Source organism: Somniosus microcephalus, unplaced genomic scaffold, assembly GCF_052327205.1.
Source record: "Somniosus microcephalus isolate GS21.2 unplaced genomic scaffold, FLI_Smic_1.0 unresolved_chr7, whole genome shotgun sequence".
NCBI classification, from domain to species: domain Eukaryota; kingdom Metazoa; phylum Chordata; class Chondrichthyes; order Squaliformes; family Somniosidae; genus Somniosus; species Somniosus microcephalus.
In genome coordinates this window covers 19,123,220-19,147,221 of record NW_028225185.1, presented here as the reverse complement: position 1 = coordinate 19,147,221, position 24,002 = coordinate 19,123,220, and the positions used below count along the sequence as shown (strand labels likewise).

Genomic DNA, 24,002 nt, shown 5'->3' with positions numbered 1-24,002 from the left:
GGAGAGGCAGCGCGTAGGCCTGGAACTTCCGCTTTTTTCACCAGTTTTTCAGTGCGGAAGTCCCTAGCAGCTGCGCGTGGGAAAAGCAGGCGCAGGGCTTGCTGTTAACAAGGGAAGAGGTGAAGTAAGTAAAATTAAAACTTTTTTTTCCCCACAGGTTTATCATTTTAAAATACTTTAAAGAAAGGTAAGTTTATTTTTAGCCCCGTTAAAAACTTTAATTAATTTTTTCAAAAATTTAAATTTTTGTTTAAAATACAGGAAACTCTCGATTTACCGGCACCCAAACAACCGGAAATCTCGGTTAACCAGCAAAATTCAGGAGTAGGTTCAGTTAAGTTTTACTTCATATTAGTGGCCGTTCCTGGGTCTGTGGCTGTGTAACCGGGGGTTTCTGCACTTGTTGCTAAGCAACAGGGATGTTTGGTCTGTGGCCGGGGTTCCTACAGCTGTTGCTAAGCAACAGGGAGGCCTGGATTGGTTGCTGTGTACGGAGCTCTCGTACCTTTTTACTATACCTCTCTGTAATCCGGACTTTTTGATAATTCGGCACCACGCCGGTCCCGGATAAAAAAGAGTTTCCTGTGGTTATTTTAAAAATGTGATGTTTTTCTAAAAATGTATTTGAAGTTTTACTTAGGTTTTGGGGCCGGCCTCGATTCATAGATTTGACAGCTCTTCCTGTCAAATCTATGAATGGAGATTCCCTGCTCCGATTGGCTCCCCATGGCCCACGTGATCTCAGGGATGCTGCGAACTAACTGCGCCCTGGGATACGCAAGCACTGCGCACCGGCAGTTGGAGCAGGCCCAGGGTCGGAATTCTACGTGGGTCCACAGCACAACAGCCGGCGCGCTAGGTAAGTGCAGGTCAGGGGCTTGCGCCTGCGGGAAGCCTCCGACCCAAATTTCTGGGCCATGACTTTTTTTTTAAATGTATTTAATGTTTTGATGTGTTTTTGGAGTGATCTCCATTCATATATTTGACCGGTCTGCCTGTCAAAAAGTATGAAGGAAGATTCCCTTCTCCCATTGGTTCTCCATGGCCCAGGCGATCCCAGGGACGCTTGCGAACCGCCTGCGCCTCGAGGATACCCGGGCCCTGCGCATTGCGTCGTGGAGAGGCCCAGGAGCGGAAATGTCCAGACCTCGGGAGCCCTCGGGTTAAGGGCGTCGATTATTTCCAGAGCGAAGGCCGCCGCACGCAGGAAGCCTCTGATCGGAAAATACAGGCCATAATCTGTCAGTGGAAACAAAAACTGGGAATGTGCGGATCGGTTGGGAACTTGAAGAGGAAGCTCAAGTTAACGATGCGCGTCAGGACCCCTGGTCATAGCTTCAATTCTAATGCAGCGCGACACCCAAAGCGTGAAGCTACGGAATGGAACTGGCCTGCTGTCTATTCCCAGCATCTTCTAATCTGGCTGATATTCAACGCGGTATTGTGGGTCCCTCGGATACAAAGGGGGTACTTCTTTTTGACCCTGCCTTTGCAGGCTAACGAGACAATGAACAATTTAGCAAACTGTATTCGCTGCTCGCAATGCGGTCTCTACGATGGGGAGACCAAACGCAACGTTGCGGGACACCTCCGTTCAGTCCGCAAGCGTGACCCCGAGCTTCCGGTCGCCTGCCACTTAAATTCTCCCCTCCGCTCCCACTCTGACCTCACCGTCCTCGACCTCTTGCACTGTTCCAACGAAGCTCAACGTAAGCTCGAGGAACAGCACCTCATGTTTTGATCAGGCACTTTAATGTGCAGTTGGCGGTTAAGAAGGCAAATGGTACGTTGGGCTTCATAGCGAGAGGATTCGAGTACAGGAGCAAGGATGTCTTATATCCGCGTTGAATATCAGCCAGATTAGGAGATGCTGGGAATAGACAGCAGGCCAGTCCTAGTCCGTAGCTTAATGCTTTGGGTGTCTTGCTGCAGTTGTACAGGGCCTTGGTGAGACCACACCTTGAGTATTGTGTGCAGTTCTGGTCGCCTTATCTGAGGAAGGATGTTCTTGCCATGGAGAGAGTGCAGCAAAGATTCACCAGGCTGATACCTGGGATGGCAGGAATGACGTATGAGGAGAGATTGGGTCGATTGGGCTTATATTCGCTGGAGTTTAGAAGAATGAGAGGGGATCTCATTGAAACTTATAAAATTCTAACAGGACTAGACAGACTAGATGCAGGAAGGATGTTCCCGATGGTCGGGGGAGTCCAGAACCAGGGGTCACAGTCTAAGGATAAGGGGTAAGCCATTTAGGACAGAGATGAGGAGGAATTTCTTCACCCAGAGAGTGGTGAACCTGTGGAATTCTCTACCACACAAGGCAGTTGAGGCCAATTCATTAAATATATTCAAGAAGGAGTTAGATATATTTCTTAAGGCTAAAGGGATCAAGGGATATGGGGAGAAGGCAGGGACAGGGTACTGAGTTTGGATGATCAGCCATGATCTCATTGAATGGCGGAGCAGGCTCGAGGGGCCGAATGGCCTACTCCTGCTCCTATCTTCTATGTTTCTAGCCTTCCGGGCTCAACAATCGAGTTCAACAATTTCAGACCATAACCTCTGCCCCCATTTCTTTGTCGACAGCGGTGAGGATTCTGCTATTCCCATTTACACCTCCTCTAGAACCATCTTTTGATTGTTTACTTGTCCCATTACCACCTCCTTTTGCCTCGCACCATCATCCCTTTTGTCATTTAATCTCTCCTGCCTTCCACCCTATCACAGACCTTCCCTTTTGTTCTTTCCTCCCCGCCCCCCTTTCCCAGCCCCCACACTTGCTTAAAAACCGGTTCCATCTCCAGCTTTTTCCAGTTCTGACGAAGGGTCATCGACCTGAAACGTTAACTCTGTTTCTCTCTCCGCAGATGCTGCCTGACCTGCCGAGTGTTCCCAGTGTTTTCTGTTTATATTTCAGATTTCCAGCCTCCGCAGTATTTTGCTTCTGTAACGGTGGCAGCAACTGCTTCCCTTTGACGCAAGTGAATGGGAAATACATTTAAATGCTAGAAACACGCAGGCCGGAATGTTTTCCTGGGAGCGCCGTGCTCTTTCTCTGCCTCTCTGCTCCCCTACCTTCTCACACCACCGTAAGCCACTGAAGAATTTCACTGTACGAAACCCTCATTATAGGTAAATGGCCTGCAGTAACAGAGGGATTGGACACAAAACACCACCTGCAACAGGCTTAGACACAACACAAGGCCGTAAAGCCTGGGATGGGCAAGATAGCTACAACAACCTGCATTTATCTAGCACCTTTACATTGTAAAACGTCCCAAGGCGCTTCACAGGAGCGATTATCAGACAAAATTTGATACCGAGCCACATGAGGAGATATTAGGACAGGTGACCAAAAGCTTGGTCAAAGAGGTCGGTTTTAAGGAGCGTCTTAAAGGAGGAGAGAGAGGCGGAGAGGTTTAGGGAGGGAATTCCAGAGCTCGGGGCCCAGGCGGCTGAAGGCACGGCCGCCAATGGTGGAGCGATGGAAATCGGGGGGATGCTCAAGAGGCCGGAATTGGAGGAGCGCAGAGATCTCGGAGGGTTGTGGGGCTGGAGGAGGTTACAGAGATAGGGAGAGGGGGCGAGGCCGTGGAGGGGATTGAACACGAGGATGAGAATTTTAAAATCGAGGCGTTGCCGGACCGAGAGCCAATGTAGGTCAGCGAGCACAGGGGGCGATGGGTGAACGGGACTCGGTGCGAGTTAGGACACGGGGGCAGCAGAGTTTGGGATGAGCTGAAATTTACGGAGTGGGGAAGATGGGAGGCCAGGCCAGGAGAGTGTTGGAATAGTCGGAGTCTGGAGGTAACAGAGGCAGGGATGAGGGTTTCAGCAGCAGCTGGGCTGGGGCAGGGGCAGAGATGAGCCATGTTACGGAGGTGGAAATAGGCGATCTTGGTAATGGACAGATTTTCAAACCCAGGGGATGCCTACCTCTGGTCCACTTGTCTGGGGCAGTGGCTCCTTCGACTGAACTCCAGCAGGATGCTGTGTAACGCGAGTCTGCATCTCCCCAAACCACCAGCCACTAACGCTGATAGGCAGCCCACAGTGATGAGCCAGGTCAGGCACTTGCCCCAGTGAGTAATCTCCCACACTGTCAACACACACCTCCCACAGGGAGTGCCACGCACCAGCCTGCCTCGGTTGTGTTGTCATGGCCCTGTTATTACAACGGGTGGATAGCACTCTCACCTCTGAGTCAGAAGGTCGTGGGTTCAAGCCCCACTCCAGAGACTCGAGCCCATAATCCAGGCCGACAGTCCCAGTGCCAGTACTGAGGGAGCGCCGCACTGTCGGAGGGGCAGTACTGAGGGAGCGCCGCACTGTCGGAGGGGCAGTACTGAGGGAGCGCCGCACTGTCGGAGGGGCGGTACTGAGGGAGCGCCGCACTGTCGGAGGGGCGGTACTGAGGGAGCGCCGCACTGTCGGAGGGGCAGTACTGAGGGAGCGCCGCACTGTCGGAGGGGCAGTACTGAGGGAGCGCCGCACTGTCAGAGGGGCAGTACTGAGGGAGCGCCGCACTGTCGGAGGGGCGGTACTGCGGGAGCGCCGCACTGTCGGGGGGGCGGTACTGAGGGAGCGCCGCACTGTCGGAGGGGCAGTACTGAGGGAGCGCCGCACTGTCGGAGGGGCAGTACTGAGGGAGCGCCGCACTGTCGGAGGGGCGGTACTGCGGGAGCGCCGCACTGTCGGGGGGGCGGTACTGAGGGAGCGCCGCACTGTCGGAGGGACAGTACTGAGGGAGCGCCGCACTGTCGGAGGGGCAGTACTGAGGGAGCGCCGCACTGTCGGAGGGGCAGTACTGAGGGAGCGCCGCACTGTCGGAGGGGCAGTACTGAGGGAGCGCCGCACTGTCGGAGGGGCAGTACTGAGGGAGCGCCGCACTGTCGGAGGGGCAGTACTGAGGGAGCGCCGCACTGTCGGAGGGGCAGTACTGAGGGAGCGCCGCACTGTCGGAGGGGCAGTACTGAGGGAGCGCCGCACTGTCAGAGGGGCGGTACTGAGGGAGCGCCGCACTGTCGGAGGGGCAGTACTGAGGGAGCGCCGCACTGTCGGAGGGGCAGTACTGAGGGAGCGCCGCACTGTCGGAGGGGCAGTACTGAGGGAGCGCCGCACTGTCGGAGGGGCAGTACTGAGGGAGCGCCGCACTGTCGGAGGGGCGGTACTGAGGGAGCGCCGCACTGTCGGAGGGGCGGTACTGCGGGAGCGCCGCACTGTCGGAGGGGCGGTACTGCGGGAGCGCCGCACTGTCGGAGGGGCAGTACTGAGGGAGCGCCGCACTGTCGGAGGGGCAGTACTGAGGGAGCGCCGCACTGTCGGAGGGGCGGTACTGAGGGAGCGCCGCACTGTCGGTGGGGCGGTACTGAGGGAGCGCCACACTGTCGGAGTGGCGGTACTGAGGGAGCGCCGCACTGTCAGAGGGGCGGTACTGAGGGAGTGCCGTACTGTCGGAGGGGCAGTACTGAGGGAGTGCCGCTCTGTCGGAGGTGCCGTCTTTCAGATGAGACGTTAAACCGAGGCCCCGTCTGCTCTCTCAGGTGCATGTAAAAGATCCCACGGCCACTATTGGAAGAAGAGATGGGGGGGAGTTCTCCCCGGTGTCCTGGGGCCAATATTTATCCCTCAACCAACATCACTAAAAACAGATGATCTGGTCATTATCACATTGCTGTTTGTGAGAGCTTGCTGTGCGCAAAATTGGCTGCCATGTTTCCTACATTACAACAGTGACCACACTTCAAAAAGTACTTCATTGGCTGTAAAGAAAGAAAGAAGACTTGCATTTATAAAGCACCTATCATGACCTTTCACAACTCAAAGCGCTTTGGGACGTGTCGAGGTCGTGAAAAGTGCTATAGAAATGGGAGTCCTGATCTTTTCTTTCTAGTAGGGGTCCTTGGACAGCAACCAGGAGTGGGAACCCGGGCGATTTTCCCCTTCCCAACCAAAGGCACTTAGGCCAAGTGTAGACCCTCCTGGCTCCCGGTCCGGCAACACCTCCATTTTAAAATTCTCATCCTTGTGTTCAAATCCCCTCCATGGCCTCCTCGCCCTCCAACCTATCTCTGTAACCTCCTCCAGCCCCACAAACCCCCGAGATCTCTGCGCTCCTCCAATTCTGGCCTCTTGAGCATCCCCCCGATTTCCATCGCTCCACCATTGGCGGCCGTGCCTTCAGCCGCCTGGGCCCCGAGCTCTGGAATTCCCTCCCTAAACCTCTCCGCCTCTCTCTCCTCCTTTAAGATGGTCCTTAAAACCGACCTCTTTGACCCAGCTTTTGGTCACCTGTCCCAATATCTCCTCATGTGGCTCGGTGTCAAACTGTGTCTGATAATCGCTCCTGTGAAGCACCCTGGGACGTTTTACTGCGTTAAAGGCGCTATATAAAGGCAAGTTGTTGATGAAACTAAAACGTTATCTACGAGCGAGTGGCTCGAATGGGTTACGGAGCTGAATTAAAATGCACAGCTGATGCTGACTCATCCCTGGGGCGATGACTGTACCTCTAATGATGATAATTCAGCCTCCTCACACTCGGGCTCGACAACTCCTTTAAGCCAGATGAGGTCAACAACAACAACAACAAAAAACAACAGCACAAAAAATGTCAATTATAACTTTCGAGGACTGTTATTCAAAAAGAGTTCCGATAAGAACGTAAGAAATAGGAGCAGGAGTCGGCCATTCGGCCCCTCGAGCCTGCTCCGCCATTCAATAAGATCATGGCTGATCATCGACCTCAACTCCACTTTCCTGCACTATCCCCATATCCCTTAATATTCAAAAATCTCTCGATCTCAGCCTTGAATATACTCAACGACTGAGCCTCCACAGCCCTCTGGGGCAGAGAAGTCCCAAGATTCACCGCCCTCTGAGTGAAGAAATTCCTCCTCATCTCAGTCCTAAATGGCCGACCCCTTATCCTGAGACTGTGACCCCTGGTTCGAGACTCTCCAGCCAGGGGGAAACAGCCTCTCAGCATCTACCCTGTCAAGCACCTTATCAATTTTATTCCTTTCAACGAGCTCACCTCTCATTCTTCTAAACTCTAGAGAATATAGGCCTAGTCTCCTCAATCTCTCCTCATAGGACAATCCCCCCCATCCCAGGAACCAGTCTGGTGAACCTTCGTTGCACTCCCTCTATGGCAAGTATATCCTTCCTTAGGTAAGGAGACCAAAACTGTCCACAATACTCCAGGTGTGGTCTCACCAGGGTCCTATATAATTGCAGTAAGACATCTTTACTCTTATACTCAAATCCTCTTGTAATAAAGGCCAACATACCATTTGCTTGCTGTACCTGCTTGTTAACTTTCAGTGAATCGTGTACAAGGACACCCAGGTCCCTCTGAACACCAACATTTCCCAATCTCTCGCCATTTAAAAAATACTCTGCTTTTCTATTTTTCCTACCAAAGTGGATAACTTCACATTTCCCCACATTATAATCGATTTGCCATGTTCTTGCCCACTCACTTAGCCTGTCTATATCCACTTGAAGCCTCCTTGCATCCTCCTCACAACTTACATTCTCACCCAGCTTTGTATCATCAGCAGACTTGGATATACAGGTAGACTACCCTTTATCCGAACTTCTGAAAACCGAAACCCTCTAAAAACCAAAGGTTTTTTCATTCAGCGTAAGTCGTGCGCACAACTTACACTGAACGAAAAAACCTTCGGTTTTTAAGAGGGTTTCGGAAGTTCGGATAAAGGGTAAGTCGTGCGCACGACCCCCCGCGGACCCCCGCCGACCCCCCCGCCGACCCCGACCCCCACCAACTTACGCTGAGCGTCAGCGTAAGTCGTGCGCACGACCCCCCGCGGACCCCCCCCGCCGACCCCGACCCCCACCGACTTACGCTGAGCGTCAGCGTAAGTCGTGCGCACGACCCCCCGCGGACCCCGCCGGCCCCGACCCCCCTTCCGAAATCCGAAATTCTCCGAAAACCGAAACACGGCTGGTCCCGAGGTTTTCGGATAAAGGATAGTCTACCTGTATTACATTTGGTCCCCTCATCCAAATCATTGATGTAGATTGTGAATAGCTGAGGCCCGAGCACTGATCCTTGCGGTACCCCACTAGTTACAGCCTGCCAACCCGAAAATGACCCGTTTATTCCTACTCTCTGTTTTCTGTCCATTAACCAATCCTCAATCCACGCTAGTATATTACCCCCAATCCCATGAGCCCTAATTTTGTTTAATAACCTCTTGTGTGGCATCTTATCGAACGCTTTTTGAAAATCCAAACACACCACATCCACCGGTTCCCCCTTATTCACCCTGCTGATGGTGAGGCGTCCTCTTCAAGTAATACATCTCCTGGTGCGATAAATGCAAAGATCATCCCCGGTTCTGTTAACTGTCCGGAGTTAAGCGCTGGGTCAGTCGTTTGGGCTCGGGGGGAGGAAGGAGAGGGGGGGTCTCAGCTAGGGAAGAAGGGGACAAAATGAGGCAAATTCTCCATTCCTTTAGCAAATGGCCCAGCAGACATCAACTGGGGAGGCACGGTTAAATTTAACCATGAGAGTAGGACAAGGGTCCTCCAACAAGAGTCGATCACTATGGATCTGTCCCCAGAGTCGATCCCTGTGGATCTGTCCCCAGAGTCGATCGCTGTGGAACTGTCCGAGAGTCGATCCCTGTGGAACTGTCCGAGAGTCGATCCCTGTGGGACTGTCAGAGAGTCGATCCCTGTGGATCTGTCCGAGAGTCGATCCCTGTGGAACTGTCCGAGAGTCGATCCCTGTGGGACTGTCAGAGAGTCGATCCCTGTGGATCTGTCCGAGAGTCGATCCCTGTGGATCTGTCCGACGAGAGTCGATCCCTGTGGATCTGTCCGACGAGAGTCGATCCCTGTGGATCTGTCCACTGAGAGTCGGTCCCTGTGGATCTGTCCGAGAGTCGATCCCTGTGCATCTGTCCGCCGAGAGTCAATCCCTGTGGATCTGTCCGACGAGAGTCGATCCCTGTGGATCTGTCCACCGAGAGTCGATCCCTGTGGATCTGTCCGCCGAGAGTCGACCCCTGTGGATCTGTCCACCGAGAGTCGATCCCTGTGGATCTGTCCACCGAGAGTCGATCCCTGTGGATCTGTCCACCGAGCGTCGATCCCTGTGGATCTGTCCAAGAGTCAATCCCTGTGGATCTGTCCACCGAGAGTCGATCCCTGTTGATCTGTCCGAGAGTCGATCCCTGTGGATCTGTCCGAGAGTCGATCCCTGTGGATCTGTCCGAGAGTCGATCCCTGTGGATCTGTCCGGCGAGAGCCGATCCCTGTGGATCTGTCCACCGAGAGTCGATCCCTGTGGATCTGTCCGAGAGTCGATCCCTGTGGATCTGTCCACCGAGAGTCGATCCATGTGGATCTGTCCAACAAGTGTCGATCCCTGTGGATCTGTCCACCGAGAGTCGGCCCCTGTGGATCTGTCCCCAGAGTCGATCCCCGTGGATCTGTCCACCGAGAGTCGATCCCTGTGGATCTGTCCGGCGAGAGTTGATCCCTGTGGATCGGTCCACCGAGAGTCGATCCCTGTGGATCTGTCCACCGAGAGTCGATCCCTGTGGATCTGTCCACCGAGAGTCGGCCCCTGTGGATCTGTCCGCCGAGAGTCGATCCCTGTGGATCTGTCCGGCGAGAGTAGATCCCTGTGGGTCTGTCCGGCAAGAGTCGATCCCTGTGGATCTGTCCACCGAGAGTCGATCCCTGTGGATCTGTCTGGCGAGAGTCGATCCCTGTGGATCTGTCCACCGAGTCGATCCCTGTGGATCTGTCTGGCGAGAGCCGATCCCTGTGGATCTGTCCACCGAGAGTCGATCCCTGTGGATCTGTCGGACGAGAGTCGATCCCTGTGGATCTGTCGGACGAGAGTCGATCCCTGTGGATCTGTCGGACGAGAGTCGATCCCTGTGGGTCTGTCCACCGAGAGTCGATCCCTGTGGATCTGTCCACCGAGAGTCGATCCTGTGGATCTGTCCACCGAGAGTCGATCCCTGTGGATCTGTCCGAGAGTCGATCCCTGCGGCTCTGTCCACCGAGAGTCGATCCCTGTGGATCTGTCCACCGAGAGTCGATCCCTGTGGATCTGTCCACCGAGAGTCGGTCCCTGTGGATCTGTCCACCGAGAGTCGGTCCCTGTGGATCTGTCCACCGAGAGTCGATCCCTGTGGATCTGTCCGAGAGTCGATCCCTGTGGATCTGTCCACCGAGAGTCGATCCCTGTGGATCTGTCCACCGAGAGTCGATCCCTGTGGATCTGTCCACCGAGAGTCGAACCCTGTGGATCTGTCGGAGAGTCGATCCCTGTGGATCTGTCCACCGAGAGTCGATCCATGTGGATCTGTCCAGCGAGAGTCGATCTCTGTGGATCTGTCCGAGAGTCGATCCCTGTGGATCTGTCCGAGAGTCGATCCCTGTGGATCTGTCCGAGAGTCGATCCCTGTGGATCTGTCCGGCGAGAGCCGATCCCTGTGGATCTGTCCACCGAGAGTCGATCCCTGTGGATCTGTCAGAGGGTCGATCCCTGTGGATCTGTCCGAGAGTCGATCCCTGTGGATCTGTCCACCGAGAGTCGATCCCTGTGGATCTGTCCACCGAGAGTCGATCCATGTGGATCTGTCCAACAAGTGTCGATCCCTGTGGATCTGTCCACCGAGAGTCGATCCCTGTGGATCTGTCCACCGAGAGTCGACCCCTGTGGATCTGTCCCCAGAGTCGATCCCCGTGGATCTGTCCACCGAGAGTCGATCCCTGTGGATCTGTCCGGCGAGAGTCGATCCCTGTGGATCGGTCCACCGAGAGTCGATCCCTGTGGATCTGTCCAACAAGTGTCGATGATCCCTGTGGATCTGTCCACCGAGAGTCGATCCCTGTGGATCTGTCCGGCGAGAGTAGATCCCTGTGGGTCTGTCCGGCAAGAGTCGATCCCTGTGGATCTGTCCACCGAGAGTCTATCCCTGTGCATCTGTCCGGCGAGAGTCGATCCCTGTGGATCTGTCCACCGAGAGTCGATCCCTGTGCATCTGTCCGGCGAGAGTCGATCCCTGTGGATCTGTCCACCGAGAGTCGATCCCTGTGGATCTGTCCGGCGAGAGCCGATCCCTGTGGATCTGTCCACCGAGAGTCGATCCCTGTGGATCTGTCCACCGAGAGTCGATCCCTGTGGATCTGTCGGACGAGAGTCGATCCCTGTGGATCTGTCGGACGACAGTCGGTCCCTGTGGATCTGTCCACCGAGAGTCGATCCCTGTGGATCTGTCCACCGAGAGTCGATCCCTGTGGATCTGTCCACCGAGAGTCGATCCCTGTGGATCTGGCCACCGAGAGTCGATCCTGTGGATCTGTCCACCGAGAGTCGATCCCTGTGGATCTGTCCGAGAGTCGATCCCTGCGGCTCTGTCCGGCGAGAGTCGATCCCTGTGGATCTGTCCGGCGAGAGTCGATCCCTGTGGGTCTGTCCACCGAGAGTCGATCCCTGTGGATCTGTCCACCGAGAGTCGATCCCTGTGGATCTCTCCGAGAGTCGATCCCTGTGGATCAGTCAGAGAGTCGGTCCCTGTGGATCTGTCCACCGAGAGTCGGTCCCTGTGGATCTGTCCACCGAGAGTCGATCCCTGTGGATCTGTCCGAGAGTCAATCCCTGTGGATCTGTCCACCGAGCGTCGATCCCTGTGGATCTGTCCACCGAGAGTCGATCCCTGTGGATCTGTCCACCGAGAGTCGATCCCTGTGGATCTGTCGGAGAGTCGATCCCTGTGGATCTGTCCACCGAGAGTCGATCCCTGTGGATCTGTCGGAGAGTCGATCCCTGTGGATCTGTCCACCGAGAGTCGATCCATGTGGATCTGTCCAGCGAGAGTCGATCCCTGTGGATCTGTCCGCCGAGAGCCGATCCCTGTGGATCTGTCCGGCGAGAGTCGATCCCTGTGGATCTGTCCACCGAGAGTCGTTCCCTGTGGGTCTGTCCACAGGGAGTCGATCCCTGTGGATCTGTCCAACAAGAGTCGATCCCTGTGGATCTGTCCAACAAGAGTCGATCCCTGCGGATCTGTCCCCAACAAGATTCTGACACAAGTGTAGGGTTTCTGTGTCCCTAAGCTCTGGGAGCTCGCCAGAATCAATCTCACCTCAGTGTTGCTGATTGGAGACCAATCAAAGCTTAATTAAAAATTAAAAGTACCAGTCCCTCGAACAAAACAACGACTGACTCAGCAACGCACTGCCCCGGAGTTAGAGGAAGCCAGGGAAGGCCATTTGCACCTTCTACCTTGTCTCAGCACAGATACCAACAATCAGTACAAAGCTGCCCTTGAATGATTCCAGAGTTTGAGCCTCTGTAACCCTCAGTACGCAGCACACTCTGAAACCACTTGACCCCAGTTCCGTTCTTGCCTTTCCCCAGTCTGTACCTCCATCTCCTTGTACTGCAGTCATGTTTCATCTGGAATAACGTTCTAGCCCACTTGGAGTCCCATACACCTCTTATCAGGTCTCCTCGCGCCTCCCTTCATGGCCAAAGAGCCCTGACCTTTCCTTTATAACTCGGTGCTCTGACACTCGGGATCTGCCATATGTCCAAGATTGCTCGCTCCACTACTGACCTCCTCTACACCAGCGAGGACCCAATGAGCTGTGGTCAGCCCTTCCACACGGGGATGAAATGTTGGACAAGACACTGACCAGTTTTGCTGTGGGTTCGAGTCACGTTCCAGAGATTTCAGCCCATAACCCAGGCCGACACTCCCAGTGCAGTACTGAGGAAGTGCCGCACTGTCGGAGGGGCGGTACTGAGGGAGCTCCGCACTGTCGGAGGGGCAGTACTGAGGGAGCGCCGCACTGTCGGAGGGGCAGTACTGAGGGAGCGCCGCACTGTCGGAGGGGCAGTACTGAGGGAGCGCCGCACTGTCGGAGGGGCAGTACTGAGGGAGCGCCGCACTGTCGGAGGGGCAGTACTGAGGGAGCGCCGCACTGTCGGAGGGGCAGTACTGAGGGAGCGCCGCACTGTCGGAGGGGCAGTACTGAGGGAGCGCCGCACTGTCGGAGGGGCAGTACTGAGGGAGCGCCGCACTGTCGGAGGGGCAGTACTGAGGGAGCGCCGCACTGTCGGAGGGGCAGTACTGAGGGAGCGCCGCACTGTCGGAGGGGCAGTACTGAGGGAGCGCCGCACTGTCGGGGGGGCAGTACTGAGGGAGCGCCGCACTGTCGGAGGGGCAGTACTGAGGGAGCGCCGCACTGTCGGAGGTGCCGTCTTTTGGATGAGACGTTAAACCGAGGCCCTGTCTGCCCTCTCAGATGGACGTTTAAGATCCCACGGCCACTATTGGAAGAAGAGCAGGGGGAGTTCTCCCCGGTGTCCTGGGGCCAATATTTATCCCTCAACCAACATCACTAAAAAACAGAAAATCTGTTCATGAACACATGACTGACTGCGAGATCTTGCTGTGCGCAAATTACTACCGCGGTTGCCTAAAGTACTTCATTGGCTGCAAAGCAGTCTGGGAAGCCCCGAGGTCGTGAAAGGCGCTCGAGAAATGCAAGTCTTTCTTGCTTTCACGATGTCAGGAGGGTGTAGTAGCTTCATGTGCTTTGCAGATGGGAGTTGAGGAGGTAACTGAGGATCAAAGAGGCTGGGACCCAAGACACAGGTCAGGCAAGGCAAGGAAGGGTGGGGTGGGGTTAAATACTTTATCTTGAAAAGCGCTGCCAGCAAGTAGCATCCCCTTTAATTAATATTTACCGGCATTGTAATTATCAAATTCCCAACAGATTTGATGCGTCGCTGATCTGCACAGCTCCCAGTAATACGCAACAAGGGTACAAACACATCCAGGGCAGCGCGTCTAGAATCTTTGGCATTTGCAAAATTTAAAAATAAATCGCCCTCTCCCAAAAAAAGATTTTCTGCCTCCTTCCCAACCCATCCACCCCGCCGCCTGGTTCCTTGCCCGCACAGTGAGTGCCACCAAGCTATTCGACCGTGCGGTGCGTCCTGTCCTCACCTAAAGCGGCGCAGGGTGGCATCGCGTGGTGCATTCACCCCCCCCCCCTCCCTCCCCCGCAAGGAGAGCCCCTCTGCCACCATCTGGCAGCTTTCGAAACATATACCAGCTTTAACCCTTTCATCACCACCAAACTACATTCACGCGCGAAGGGGGGAAAAGCTGGGCGCCGGGCGGCGCAAAGCCCGGGCCTGGCACGACCCTGCCCCGCTCTGGCAAGTGATACCCATCAGGAGCACCAGCGCAAAAGAGCGAATGGTCCCCGATTGATCATCAAAAGCAACAGTCGTCGCGCTTGCCCACTGCAATCCTGAAAGCACAGCCTGGTGGAAGCATTAAGACAGCACCTTCCTGCAATATCTGAAACAGGTACGATACCGAAAAGCACAATGACCAGTGCCAACAAGTATTTGAATAAATATTACACCGAATGTCCAGCACATTCAGCCCAATAGGCCTATGCTCCACTCAAGCCTCCTCCCACCCCTCTTCATCTCACCCCATCACCATATCCTTCTATTCCTTTCTCCCTCACGTGTTTATCCAGCTTACCCTTAAATGCATCTATACTATTCGCCTCAACCACTCCCTGTGGCAGCGAGTTCCACATTCTCACCACTCTCTGGGTAAAGAAGTTTCTCCTGAATTCCCGATTGGATTTATTAGTGACTCTCTTATATTGACGGCCCCTAGTTCTGGTCTCATCCGCAAGTGGAAACATCTTCTCTATGTCTACCCTATCGAACACCCTTCATAATCTTCAAGACCTCAATCAGGTCACCCCCACAGCCTTCTCTTTTCTAGAGAAAAGAGCCCCCGCCAGCTCAGCCTTTCCTGATTGTTATAACCTCTCAGTTCATCCTAATGAATCTGGTATCATCCTTGTGAATCTTTTTTTGCACCTTCTCGAGCGCCTCTATATCCTTTTTATAATACGGAGACCAGAACTGTGCGCAGTAACTCCAAGAGCAGTTCTATACAACGTTGATCTTTTTGGAGAATTAACACCAACTGCAAGAACACTCTAACCCACACAAGAGTTAAATAATTAGATATTTTCAGGGAACAACTTTACTTATTTTCTACTTAAAATTGCTTAATGTATTGAAGTTAAATATTTAGATTTGAAGCTATTTTACTACATTTATAATATTTAGAAACTGATTGTGATATAATTATATATTGAAATAATTTATTAAGAATTTTAAATATGCTAATATGAATATTAATTCACAAATTTAACAGCAAGTGTCCATTTTAAATGTGTAATGTTTTTTATTTGCACACAATATATTTATATCAATATACTTATCGATATTAATGAACTGAATATTTAAATATAATCTTACAATATAAATATATTGCAAATTTTGAAATACTCAACACATTTATATATTAATTCTAAAAAGAAAATTAAGACTTGAATTTATATGGCACCTTTCATGACCTCAGACATATTATTAATTATTGCATGCTTTACAATAATTTTTTCAAATATTTACTGCAATATTTAAAAAATATTCAATACACTGACATTAACTTGATATTGACAGATTAACATTTAAAATAATTTGCATTGAATTTATTCAGTATTGATCACTTGAAAATAAATATTGAATATTTACTGTAATTTTTTTAAACTATTAAATACATTCACATTAGTTTATTAAATATTGAACATTTATTTACACTATATTGTATTAATTGAGCATTTAAAGATAATTCGCATTGAATTTATTACTGGTCACTTTAAATTTGCTGATCCACAATCAATTTATTGAATATTTACTGCAATTTTTTGGAAAATATTCAACATTTTGATACTATTTTATTGAATATTGAACATTTATTTACACTATATTGTATTAATTGAGCATTTAAACATAATCTACATTAAATTTATCATTGGCCACTTTAAATGAACTGATCCACAATAAATTTATTGAATATTTACTGCAATTTTTTGGAAAATATTCAACATATTGACATTAATTTATTAAATATTGCACATTTATTTACATTATATTGTATTAATGGAGCATTTAAAGATCATTCACATTGAATTTATTACTGGTCACTTTAAATTTACTGATCCACAATAAATTTATTGAATATTTCTGCAATTTGGGGGGAAAATTCAACATGTTGACATTAATTTATTAAATATGAACATTTATTTGCACTATATTGTGCTAATTGAGCATTTAAACATAATCTGCATTGAATTTATTACTGGTCAGTTTAAATTTATTGCCTATTTACTGCAATTTTTTCAAATATATTGACATTAATCTATTGAATATTGAAAATTTATGAGCATTTGCATTTAGTTCAGCAGAGTTTTCATTGAAGGTTTGGCTGTGATTCACGTGAAGGCCGGTTCACGGGGGAGCTCCTGCCACCCGGCTGGCCTCGCTACTCGAGCCCCAGGCTTGGGGCCTAGCCGGGGGGTTTAAGCCCCATTTTTTACAGCGGGGGTGGCCCGGGGGGGGGGGGGGGGTCGCTGAGCCCGGGACCCCGCGGGTCTCCGGGCCGCCCCGGTCAGGGTCAGGGCCGGGGACAGGAGAGAGGAGAAAGGGGGAATGGGGAGAGAAGAAGCCACACTCACTCACTCACCTGCCCCCGCCGCCGCTGCCGCCGGTCCCCGGCCGCTGCCGCCCGTTTCCAACACAACCGGCGCCGCAGCCGCTGCGCCCGCCCCCCACACACCCAAACAACCGCGCTGATTGGCGCGGCCCCTCGCCCCGCGCCGCCGCCATTGGTCCGCGGCCCACGATTGACGGCCCGACCGCCCACTCACCTTCCAGCCCGCGGGGAAGCCCGCCTGTCGGCGCTGATTGGATCAGCTCATGATTGGCAGGCCCGCGGAACCAATCACCTTAGCGTCGCCGGCACCTACCTCGACCAATCCCGTTCGGGCTCTCGCCGACACCCGCCTTCATGAAAGCCCGCCTGTCAACGCGGTGTTGATTGGCTGGTAGAATAAGATTGGCATGCCTTTCGACCAATGACATCGGAGCTCTCTCAGTCTCCCGCCTTCATCAAAGCCCGCCTCTCGGCGCTGAGAGAATTAGCCGCTGATTGGCATATACATAGACCAATCATGTTGGAGCGATGACACACACCCCCAGCTTTCATGAAATCTCGCGTTTATTGGTTAATACAATATGAATGGCATGTACTGCAACCAATCATATTAGAGCTTTCACAGAATCCCGCCTCCCGGCACCAGAAGCAAATGGGCGCTGCTTATGATTGGCATCTCCCCTGGCCCAATCAGTTTGACGTAGTATTAAAGACCCGCCTCCTCAGTGGGGCGGTGCCAGGAGGTGGGTGCAAATGATTGACAGGCCAGGCGGCAAACTGATTGGTGGGATTTAAGAAGGGCGGGGTTTCTTGGCCCCCATTCACCTGCAAAGTCAGCGATGATTGACAGCTCAGAGGTCCAATCAGTTGGAACTAGGCCTCAGGCCCCAACCTCAGATTTGGGGGGCCCAGAGGAATTAATCCAAAAGAATTAAAACATTTAAGCAATATATTCATTAATGTAAAAACAGAAAATGCTGAAGAAACTCAGCCGGTCAGACAGCATCTGTGGAGAGAGAAACAGAGTTAACGTTTCAGGTCGATGACCTTTCGTTAAAACTGAGTCAAAACCGAGCAGCACAAAAAAAAAACGCCTCATAAAAGCGCCTCGCGCAACGACTCAGTCCGCGGCGCGTTGACTGTTGTCATGGAGTGGGGTGCGGTGGCCATTTTGTTCCGGCGCCCCATGACATCTTTTTGGGCCACATCTCAGACTCTCCAAAGCAGGTTGAGTAAGAGCCCGCGACCGTAGGCTTTGCGTTTTGCGTCCCCCCCCCCTCCAATGACGGAGATATTCGCCCCTCGGTGTCAGCCGTGACTCACTGGATCGCGCTCTGCGTCAGAAGGTCATGGGTTCGAGTCCCGCTCCGGAGACTCGAGCCCCATAATCCTGAGGGAGTGCCGCACTGTCGGAGGTGCCGTCTTTCGGGATGAGACGTTAAACCGAGACCCCGTCTGCCCTCTCAGGTGGATGTAAAAGATCCCACAGCCACTATTGGAAGAAGAGCAGGGGGAGTTCTCCCCCGGTGTCCAGGGGACAATATTCATCCTTCAACCAATATGACCGCTCCGTCCTCGGCCTCTTACACTGTTCCAACGAAGCTCAACGTAAGCTCGAGGAACAGCACCTCATCTTTCGATAAGGCACTTTACAGCCTTCTGGACTCAACATCGAGTTCAACAATTTCAGACCATAACCTCGGCCCCTATCATTTTTTTCTCTCTCTCTCACATGGCAGCTGTTGATCATTCAGCCATTGCCATTTACACTTCATCTAGAGTCATCTTTTGTTTCTTAACTTGTCCCATTACCAGCTCCTTTTGCCTCGCACCATCATCCCTTTTGTCTCTCAATCTCTCCTGCCTTCCACCCTATCACAGACCTTCCCTTTTGTTCTTTCCTCCCCTCCCCCCTTTCCCTGCCCCCACACTTGCTTAAAAACCCGTTCCATCTCCAACTTTTTCCAGTTCTGACGAAGGGTCATCGACCTGAAACGTTAACTCTGTTTCTCTCTCCACAGATGCTGCCTGACCTGCTGAGTATCTCCAGCATTTTCTGTTTTTATTTCACTAAAACACAGATGATCTGGTCATTTATCACACTGCTGTTTGTGGGACCTAGCTGTGCACAAGTTGGCTGCCGCGCTTCCCGACATTACAACAGTGACCACACTTCAAAAAGTACTTCATTGGCTGTGAAGCGCTTTGGGACGTCCTGAGGTGGTGAAAGGCGCTGGAGAAGTATAAACGGGAAACTGTTCAACCGCCGTCGCCTCCAGTCCAGATCCAAGGTCGTCCCTTCCTCTGTCATCGAATTACAGTATGCAGATGATGCTTGCATCTGCGCTCACTCGGAGGTCGAACTCCAAACCATCGTTAACACCTTCACCAACGCGTACGAGAGCATGGGCCTTACACTAAACATCCGTAAGACAAAGGTCTTCTACCAACCTGCCCCCGCCACACAGTACTGCCCCCCTGATTATCAAAATCCATGACAAGGCCTTGGACAACGTGGACCACTTTCCATACCTCGGGAGCCTACTGTCAACAAGGGCAGACGTCGACGACGAAGTCCAGCACCACCTTCAGTGTGCCAGTGCAGCCTTCGGTCGCCTGAGGAAGAGAGTGTTTGAAGACCAGGACCTCAAACCCGGCACTAAGCTGATGGTCTACAGAGCAGCAGTGATACCCGCCCTGCTGTATGCCTCAGAGACATGGACCATGTACAGCAGGCACCTCAAAGCACTGGAGAGGTACCACCAACGCTGTTGTATCCGTGTGTTAATGAAGACACGGAATGCAGGAGTTGGTTTACAGGTGTTTACTGGACAAAGTCTGGAGGTGAACTAAAAGATACAAAACACTATACAGGCTTATATAGCCCGAGTGGCCATTACCGGCATTACAGTACACAGGGGCTCTTAAAGGCACATACACCACAATTCCTCCCCTTTTAGACAACCAGTACATAACATTTTAAGTAATTGTTATTTAACATGTTTACAAGAACAATAATATACATATTGCTGCAGTTAATCAATTATAAGTCAGTCTATCTGGAGGCTTCCTGACTCGGTCCGGATAACGCCTCGGTGGTGTAGTAGTTTTCGGTGGTGTAGTAGGTTCTTTTGGCAAGGTCGATTCGTCTGGAATGCCAGTGTCGGGTTCATCTGGTTCTAGCATCACCGGATCGGAGGTAGATACTATGGGTATCTCTGCTTCATCATCAGGTGTATAGAGTTGTGGTGTAGGTTGTCCCTTTTCGGATGACTCTATGATCTGGTCAGCATGGCGCCTTATTATGCTTCCTCCAATGTCCACGGTATACATCAGCGGTCCTAGTCATGTGCAAATAGTTCCAGGCTGCCATTTCTCGGTACGGTAGTCCCGGGCCAAAACTTGTTGACCTATCTGGAAGGTTCTAGTTGGCCTTTCATTCATGCCTTGAAATTGCCGGTTCTCTACGTCCCTTCTGATGTTTGGCTTGATCAAATCCAGCTGGCATCTTAGTCTTCTATTGAAAAACATCATGGCGGGAGTCTGGTTTGTAACCATATGTGTTGAATTCCTGTATGCAAACAAGAAGTTATCTACCTTATGCTGTAGATTTATGTCTTCATTACCCATGGCCTTTATGGCCTTCTTGAAGGTCTGGACAAACCTTTCAGCCAATCCATTGGTGGCGGGATGGTATGGGGCGGACGTGTAGTGCTTAGCCCCATTGTTTTTTAAGAACTTCCTGAATTCTTCGGACACAAATTGTGGTCCATTATCAGAACAGATCTGTTCAGGCAGCCCATTCCTGGCAAATATGGTCCTTAATACTGTGATGGTTTTTTCCGTGGTGGTGGAGGACATCTTTATTACCTCCGGCCACTTGGAATGTGCATCAACCGCGATTAAGAACATTGAGTCCATAAATGGACCAGCAAAGTCGATGTGTACCCTTTGCCATGGAGATGAGGGCCACTCCCATGGATGTAGAGGGGCTTGTGGTGGGGCGTTTTGGACCTTCTGGCATCCTAGACAGCCCTTGGTCATTTCTTCGATGTCTCCATCGATACCTGGCCACCACACAAACGCTCTGGCTAGGTTCTTCATTTTCACTCCACCCAGATGCCCCTCGTGAAGCTCCTTTAGCACTTTATCCTGGAGTTTGGGTGGAATCACCACTCTGGATCCACACATCAAGGTTCCTCGGCACACTGACAGCTGTTCCCTTCTTTGCGAGAATGCTGGCAACAGTGGTTCGCCATGTGCTGGCCATCCCTTCACCGTTAAATCGTAGACTCGTGAGAGAGTCGGGTCATTTCTCGTTTCCTTTTCAATGGCAGAATTTGTTACTGGTAGACATTCTACTATGGTAGAGTGGAACATTTCCACTGGGTCCACTGTAGGTGCCTCTTCTACCGTTGGCAACGGTAGACGCGATAAACCATCAGCATTTCCATGCTGTTTTGATCCTTTGTATTCTATGTCATATTGGTGTGCCCCTAGGAAAAGGGACCACCTCTGTAGCCTTTGTGCTGTCATAATGGGAACGCCCTTTTTAGGGTTGAATATGGAGACGAGGGGTTGATGGTCAGTCAACAAGGTAAATTTTTGTCCGTGTAGGTAATGGTTGAATTTCTTCACTCCCCATACCAGGCTGAGTGCTTCCCTGTCGATCTGGGCATAGTTACGCTCAGCTGAGTTCAATGAGCGTGACGCAAAAGGTATCGGTGGTTCTGAGCCATCAGGGAATCTATGTGATAATACCGCTGTATGTCCTTGCGCCCATTAGATTTAGAAGTACCGATGCCTTTTTATCATCCTTTATTTCATTCGCTGTGCAATATACTTCCACTCTTTCCACATATGTGGCCCAATCCTCTACATCACTATCGAAAGTAGTAATGTTGCCAGTCTTAGGCATCCTAAAAAAAAAATGGTGCCTTCCGCACTTTCCTTTCTTCCTTGCTAAAAAAAAAAAATGGCGCCTCCCGCGCTTTCCCGCCGCTGTTGCTGCTGACAACGCTGTTCTCCGCGGTTTTTATTTATACAAATATTTTTAATAGTCGGAGACTTGTTCCCGCCGGACTCTCTGGGACTTTCCCTGCCCTCTGCGTGGTCCGAACGCCGACCTGCTTTGCAGAGCTGGCCGTCTCCCGAGTGCTCCACCCTTCGTATTTGTTTGCCTGCGCCTTCACTGCTTGGCCCCGCTGTAGAGCCAGCCGATCGAGCCCCAGCCCGCCGCCCAGAAAGGATTATTGCAGTACCTGCCACCAGCCTGGCTAGCTGGTGAAACCACAGTTTTTTTTTCTTTTTTTTTCTTCTTCCTTCGTCTGAGGAATCGATCTCCTTGAGGTGCTGCCAAATTGCAGGTAAGTCCGTTTCCAATTTGTCGCCACTGTTGTATCCGTGTGTTAATGAAGACACGGAATGCAGGAGTTAGTTTACAGGTGTTTACTGGACAAAGTCTGGAGGTGAACTAAAAGATACAAAACACTATACAGGCTTATATAGCCCGAGTGGCCATTACCGGCATTACAGTACACAGGGGCTCTTAAAGGCACATACACCACAAACGCTGCCTCCGCAAGATCCTGCAAATCCATTGGCAGGATAGGCGCACCAACGTCAGTGTTCTTACTCAGGCCAATGTCGCTAGCATCGAAGCTTTGACCACGCTCGATCAGCTCCGATGGACGGGTCACATCGTCCGCATGCCCGATACGAGACTCCCAAAACAAGCGCTCTACTCGGAGCTCCGACATGGCAAGAGAGCCCCAGGTGGGCAGAGGAAACGCTTCAAAGGCACCCTCAAAGCCTCCTTGAAAAAGTGTAACATCCCCACCGACACCTGGGAATCCCTGGCCCAACACCGCACAAAGTGGAGGAGAAGCATCCGGGAAGGCGCCTGTTAGATCTGTGTATCTTGATGTTGTGTGTCCTTCAATAATTAGACAAGAGACTGCAGGGAACAATCAACAGGTGTTTACTGGATGAGGGTTACTCTAAAACTAACTGTACAGATCCCTACTCGGGGTTTATATACAGGTGTGGTCACTGCCGGTACTACAGTATACAGGAGCTGTAAAAAGTAGTTCTCCCCTTAAAGGTACATACACTACAGCGCCGAACACCTCGAGTCTCTTTGCCGGGAGCAAGCGAAAGCCAAGCACAAACAGCGGAAGGAGCGCACGTCAACCCAAGCACCCAACCCACCCGCCCCTTCAACCACTGTCTGCCCCACCTGTGACAGAGACTGTCGGTCCCGCATTGGACTCATCAGTCACCTGAGAACTCATTTTTAGTGTGGAAGCAAATCATCCTCGGTTCCGAGGGACTGCCTAAGAAGAAGATGACATTCCGGGATGTTTTTACGTTTATCGGCTTTCTCAGTGCTGTTTCAGATTTTGTGAGAGTTCGATACGTACGTGCAAGGGGCCATGGGTTAGAGCACCGAGTGTCTGCAGGGTTACTACTGGAGATTGATGAGCTAAATCCGTACAGGCGACCAGGACAGAGCATGAGTACACTTGTCCAACGAGGGACAGTCTATCTATTGATGATTGGCTTGCCGTGCTAACTGCAAGCGAGGGGCAGATTCCCAGGTTCAGGCTCAAGAAGTGACATGAATCAACTGAGCAGCCTGCGGGCGGTGCTGTCCAGGGAGAGTATAAATACTCGGGCACGGGCCCAGCTTGCGCAGGACATTCTTAACAGGAACCAGTGAAGGACACAACTAGACCGCCATGTTGTAAAACAGTTGATTAAAGCTTTGTTTAACGCTTAGACCGAGTGCCTAGTAGTTTTCTTACGTCAAGAAGTAAGGATGAATTTGTACAGAACGTTGGCAAGGCCGCAGTTAGAGAATGTGCAGATATAAGCTGCAACCTTACAAGCCTCCCAGATCTCTGCGCTCCTCCAGTTCTGGCCTCTTTCGCATCACCGATTTCCATCGCTCCACCATTGGCGGCCGTGCCTTCAGCTGCCTGGACCCTGAGCTCTGGAATTCCCTCCATAAACCTCTCCGCCTCTCTCTCCTCCTTTAAGAACATAAGAAATAGGAGCAGGAGTCGGCCATTCGGCCCCTCGAGCCTGCTCCGCCATTCAATAAGATCATGGCTGGTCTTCTACCTCATCTCCACTTTCCTGCACTATCCCCATATCCCTTGATTCCCTTAATATTCAAAAATCTCTCGACCTCAGCCTGGAATATACTCAATGACTGAGCCTCCACAGCCCTCTGGGGTAGAGAATTCCAAAGATTCACCACCCTCTGAGTGAAGAAATTCCTCCTCATCTCAGTCCTAAATGGCCGACCCCTTATCCTGAGACTGTGACCCCTGGTTCTGGACTCCCCAGCCAGGGGAAACATCCTTCCTGCATCTACCCTGTCAAGTCCTGTAAGAATTT

The 24,002-nt window shown here is 51.6% G+C and overlaps 1 long non-coding RNA gene across 1 annotated transcript in view; it reads right to left on the bottom strand.

Annotated features, from left to right (window-relative positions):
* The window catches only part of LOC147086611 (uncharacterized), a 79,646-nt gene extending 62,931 nt beyond the window's left edge, over positions 1-16,715 (bottom strand). Inside the window, exon 1 of the long non-coding RNA XR_015075746.1 lies at positions 16,629-16,715. This is a non-coding gene — a long non-coding RNA (uncharacterized LOC147086611). The remainder of the gene's footprint in view (positions 1-16,628) is intronic.
* Positions 16,716-24,002: the final 7,287 nt, after the last annotated feature.